Here is a 6,000-nt window from a genome sequence, read left to right as displayed (position 1 = left end):
AATAGCCTAGCAGGGAAGGAAGTTGCTATCCCAATCACAAAGAAGAAAAGACACAAGGAGCACCGAGAAGCAACCCAAGCTGAACTTCACTGGAGGCAGGAGAATCACACACACTTTTGTTGTTGCACTTCTTGCTAATATGCACAAACATATGCATTAATCCTAACAAATGCGCCTGGCATTTCAGGGCTATGTCTCCAAACTGCCAGCCTTACCAGAGAAGAGGCAGAGTAAGTTAACCAGTGGAACGGTTTGCCTCCAGAAGTTAGGGGTCTCCGATCATGGAGGTTGTTTAAGAAGAGATTGCACAGGCGTAAGTTTGAAATCGCACTTAGCAATAGCACTTAGGTTTATATACCGCTTCACGGTGCTTTACTGTGAAGCAGTTTACAGAGTCAGCCTATTGTCCCCAACAATCTGGGTCCTCAATTTACCCACCTCGGAAGGACGGAAGGCTGAATCAACCTTGAGCTGGGATGGAAGGAAGGGAAGGGGAAGAAAGGAAAAAAGGAAGGAAGGAAGGAAGTTAGCTATAGCACTTGGACTTATATACCACTTCACAGTGCTTTACAGCCCCCTCTAAGCTGTTTACAGAGTCAGCATTTTACCTCCAACAATCAGGGTCCTCATTTTACAAACCTCAGAAGAATGGAAGACTTGAGCTGGTCAGGATCGAACTCCTGGCAGTGGGCAGAGTCAGCCTACATTACTGTATTCTAAACATTGCGTCATTTCAATTAAAATGTTTCATCAAACTGAGTAACAAGAAATGATCACTCCACGTGTGCCCAGTAAGTTCCTCCTTTTTGTCAAATTCAGAAGCAACAGGCGGAAATATACATTCATTCAATAAACAAACAAACTTTGGGAGACTCTAAAAGACAGAACATAAAGCATGTGGACTTCAGAGTTTGCAATGTAAGGCAATAGCAGTAGCACTTAGACTTATATACCAGTAGTGGGTTGCTAACCGGTTTACTACCAGTTTGCCCATGCTCTCGCGGAGACACCTGCCGCCGCCACTACCAGTTCAGCCGAACCAGGTAACCCACCTCTGTTATATACCACTTATATACCACAGTGCTTTGCAGCCCTCTCTAAGCGGTTTACTCTTACCCCCAACAATCTGGGTCCTCATTTTACCCACCTCGGAGGGCTGGAAGACAACCTTGAACCTGGTGAGATTGGAACTGCCGAACTGCAGCCTGCAGTTGGCAGAACTAGCTTGCAGTACTGTATTCTAACCACTGCGTCACCATGGCTCATGTGCAATGTGCAAGCCTAGCCATTATAGTGTGCAAACTATGATTTATGGTTTAGTGCATTGTGTGAACACAATCACAGGTTATTCAATAAAGGTTATTTTTTTAAAAAAAACTGGCTTCACACAACGGGGATACCTTGTAACTATCTGGATGCAATGAGGGCAAGGTTTGGACGTTTTCCTCTAATTCCTATTTAAAATGTAACTTTACAGTAGAATGGATGTATTGAAAGTCTGAATGTGTTCTCAGACACACAAAAACCATTCACACTGAAAGCCAGGATATCAAGAATATATTCCAGCTTATTTCTCTTCAACGTCTGGTTTTTCTGCTGGTAGAAGGCATTTTTGTGTGGAGCAAAGACAATTAATTCAATCCAGTCTTTTCACATGCACAGTTCCATCCAATGTAAGGAAAAAGGCAACATATTTCTATTTCAATCTGTTTTTTATTACAGTCAACAGACCAAGTAAAGGTTCCCCTTGCACATATGTGCTAGTCGTTCCCGACTCTAGGGGGCAATGCTCCTCTCTGTATCAAAGCCAAAGAGCCAACTGTCCAAAGATGTCTCCGTGGTCATCTGGCTGGCATTATTAAAAACTGAAGGCGCACGGAACGCTGTTACCTTCCCATCATAGGTGGTTCCTATTTTTCTAATTGCATTTTTACGTACTTTCGAATTGCTAGGTTGGCAGAAGCTGGGACAAGTCAAGGGGGGCTCATACCGTTATGTGGTGCTAGGGATTCGAACCACCAAACCGCCAACCTTTCTGATCGACAAGCTTATAATATGTACATATATTCCAATATACGTATATATACCTACACATACATACATACATGCATTTAATTTTTGGTAGAAAAATAGGCGCCCATACTTAACTGTCTTCTTGGGTGTTTTTTTTTTTTTTATATACCATTTATTCTGCACTAAGGGTCACCCCTTTGTACAAATATCACTTGATGGAAGTGCTTCATTTATCTAAAGATGAATTTATGGATAGCAACAGTTACAAGAGTCATGGATGGAATGATGCATTCTATCCTATGGTATAAAGTCAAAGGTTAAACTTATTATTGCTCATGGCAGGCCAACCTTAACCTCAGAATTAATGCCATAAACAAAAAAATGAAATTTAGTTTGTAACTACAGCACTCAAGGGGGTAAGGGAAAACAGTCTCTAAAGAGTTACAGTAGTGACATGATGCCCCCTACTGGTTCTTATGCAATATTAATCAGGATGGGTCTTTCCAAAAAAAAAAAAAAAAAGGAATCCATCCTGATAAATCCACTTTAGGCCCAGGTTTGATTGGAAAAGACAAAATAGTGAACCAAAAGAATTTGAAAAGAGAAGTCAGATTTGCTCTAAATCATTGTGGATCTGAATGTGTCTACTCAAAGGTCCGTCTCATTATACACAGAACTGTGGGTCAGGTGCACATTTTGTGTTTGCATGCTAAGGTGGGGTGCAAAGAGTTAATCCCCTTTTCTTGTTCAGAATTGTTCAGAATTAGAGATGCTAAGAATGAAAGAGGCAGTGTTGAGAAGACAGGATTATATAGTTTTTTGAAAAGAGGGCACTAGGTCCATCTAGGTCCAACCCTGACTGCTCTTTAGAAGGCCGGATCCTGAAGAGGAAACTCAAATACTTTGGCCACCTAATGTGAAGGAAGGACTCCCTGGAGAAGAGCCTCATGCTGGGAAAGATGGAGGGCAAAAAAGGGGGGTTGTGCGTGCATGCGCAGGGTTCCATGCGCACATTGCATTATGGGTGCGGGCACATGTGCAGTTGGCAGCGATGATAAAAAGGTTAGCCATCACTGGTATAAGGTTTCCTGCCAAGATTGGACTAGAAGAGGTCCCCTTCTAAATGTGTTATTCTGTTATTTCAGCAACGCCAGGAAACGCACCACAATTGCACAAAACAATCTGTGCCCTGAAGATGCCATTCATGCCAGAGGTTCCCGATGAAAAACGTTTCCTGGTCTACCTCCCTGTTTTTTTTTCCTTGGCCGGCCAGTTGTGCCAGAAAATGCAAAGCTAAAACTAGGCAGAACCCTAGCATGACCCACCATGCGCCGAAATGCGAAGGCTTTCTACCCATGCCTACACAAATCTCCCCGTGTGAACTCTGAGCAGCCAAGTCAGCGGATGTGAGAACACCTGCAGGTTTTAATACCTAATTAAGGCGCTTCGAAAAGTGCTCCAAGCACCATTCTCTAAAACCAGATGTGCCGTCCATTAATTAAAATTGCTAACACCCAGCCTCCGGGGCCACCCAGACTATAACCGGGGGGAAACGTTTGGCTGCTCTCTCCCTTTTTAAATATTCATAATTTCCACCACCCCCCACCCCCACCCCCAAGCTCTTAGCAACTGGGTTAGAATATCCCTAGGCAAAGTCGGAGAACTGTTTTGACAGCAATTCTCAAGCTGCATCCAAACTGGCAGAACTAAGGGGGATTGAGCATATCCTGGCAACCCAATCCAGCAGAAAGCTTTCTCAGGTGTGCTTGAGTAAACACCACCAATGCCTTGTAATGGTTACAGAGTCTAGGTCAGGGTTGTCAAACTCAAGGCCCACGGGGCACATCTGGCCCTCAGTGTGGTCGGATCCGGCCCTCGGGGCCGTCCTAATCTATCCAATGTGAAAAGGAAACATGCCAGCAATTTTTTTGGGGGGGCGTGTCAAGATGGCCACCCCCACCCAGTCGCCCAAGCATACTCCCTCCCCCTGAGGTCAACCACAGACCTGATGCGGCCCTCAATGAAATTGAGTTTGACACCCCTGGTCTAGGTGTTGAATCCATCATTCTTCTCCCTAAGGAAATCCTATTTTTCCCAGCTGAAAATATAATCCCCCCCCCCCCCGGGTAAATGGAAGCATACATGGGGCAAATTCCAATCACGGATGAAACTCTATAGGTAATTTTTATGTATTCATCACCATGTCTGAAATATAGATGGTGGACCACCGTTCTCCATTATGTTACAACGGAGCCGACGACATGCTTAGAATTTGAACAGCAAGGTCACTAACAAGTACCTATCATGAAAACCTATTTTCCAGAAAGCCACCTTGGTGCTCCATCACTGAAGGTTTTAAGAAAAGACTTGTCTGAAATGGCATAGGGTCTCTTGCTAGAAGACCTTGAAGGTCCCTTCCAGCTCTATTCTGATTGTTTGATTGATTGAACTTGTAGCTTCTGCTTTTCACAATGCTAAAAGCAGACCCTAGGACTGGCATTCGTTTTATGGCTGGGGGCTGCACTGGCTCCATGTTAACAGCTGATGGCAGCAACAGACTCAAGATTAGCCTGTCAAGGAAGTCAGCAGTGAAGTACAGAGAAAATGAATGAAGAAGAGAAGCAGGTATCCATGCCCTGTATTATTTTTGTATCTGTACGTCAGTTTCATTCTGTTGACAAGAACACGGCAAGGACATGTCAATGTAGTTGACTCAAATCGTTTGCTTTTAATCTAATGTTAAGAAGGCGAGGCATCCAGCATCTACAGAAACTGAGTGGGAAACAGAAAGCGCAACACAATTTCTTTTTTCTAGAAGCCACTAGATTAGATCAAGTTCAAAATACGTTGTTTCTGGATGAAAGCATCAGCCCTTTAGACCAACCTCCCCCTTGAAATTCCTTCCACAAACAGCTTAATAGACAGTATTCCCGTAGTACATTTGAAGATGCTATGCCTTGCCGTTGTAGTGTTTTTCTACTATCTTTTGTTTTAAAGTAAATTGCAGTGGACATTTTAATTGCATACGTCTCTGTCTCTATAGAATTAGAATTTAGTATAGTATAGTCTTTATTGTCATTGTACAAAATAAATACAACGAAATTGGTTTTAGCCTCACTGCTGCAAAATTATAGTGGAAACGAATTTAATAGAATAGAGAAGAGAAAAGAGAAGAAAGAAGGGAAAAGAAGAGAATAATTGACTAGAATTAGGATAGGATAGATGTAAAGAGAAGATGAATAGAATAGAATCAGAATAGAATAGAAAACTAGAAAGGACCTTGGAGATCTTCTAGTCCAGCCCCCTGCTCAAGCAGGGTGTGTGTGTGTGTGTGTCTGTGTATTTGTTTGTTTTCGTAGATTTTCATGGGTATAGGTATGCAGGTCTTGGCATATTCAGGTCTTTTCGCGTGTAAGATTGAGATTGTCTTGGCAACGTTTCGACGGGGTCACACTCGTCATCTTCAGGCTGGTGCCTTTGGCTTCGTGCTTCTGCGAGCAAAGAGTGATCGGAGCAAACTCAAACTCTGGCTTAGATATGTAGATGACATGTGGCCAAATTTTGTAATTTGGCCACATGGGAAAGAAAAACTGGACAACTTCCTCACACATCTCAACAGCCTACACCCCAAAATACAATTCACCATGGAAATAGAAGCAAATAACCAACTTCCCTTTCTGGACGTCCTAATCTACAAAAAACCCAATGGCTCCCGAGGACACACCATCTACTGGAAAAAAAACACACACCAACTGCTACTTAAATGCACAATCCCATCACCACCCTGCACAGATGAACTCTGTAGCCAAGACCCTCATCTCCAGAGCCAAACGCCTAGCCGACAAAGACCACCTGAAAACTGAATTACACACTCTCACAAATTTATTAACCTCCAACGGATTCCAAAGAAAAACAATTACCAACCTAATCCAAAGGGAGACATGCCCAAAGAACCGAGACACAGAACAGGACAACGCATTGCCCTCC

Source organism: Natrix helvetica, assembly GCF_964273705.1.
Source record: "Natrix helvetica genome assembly, chromosome: 10".
Taxonomy (NCBI): domain Eukaryota; kingdom Metazoa; phylum Chordata; class Lepidosauria; order Squamata; family Natricidae; genus Natrix; species Natrix helvetica.
This window is presented reverse-complemented; position numbering follows the sequence as displayed.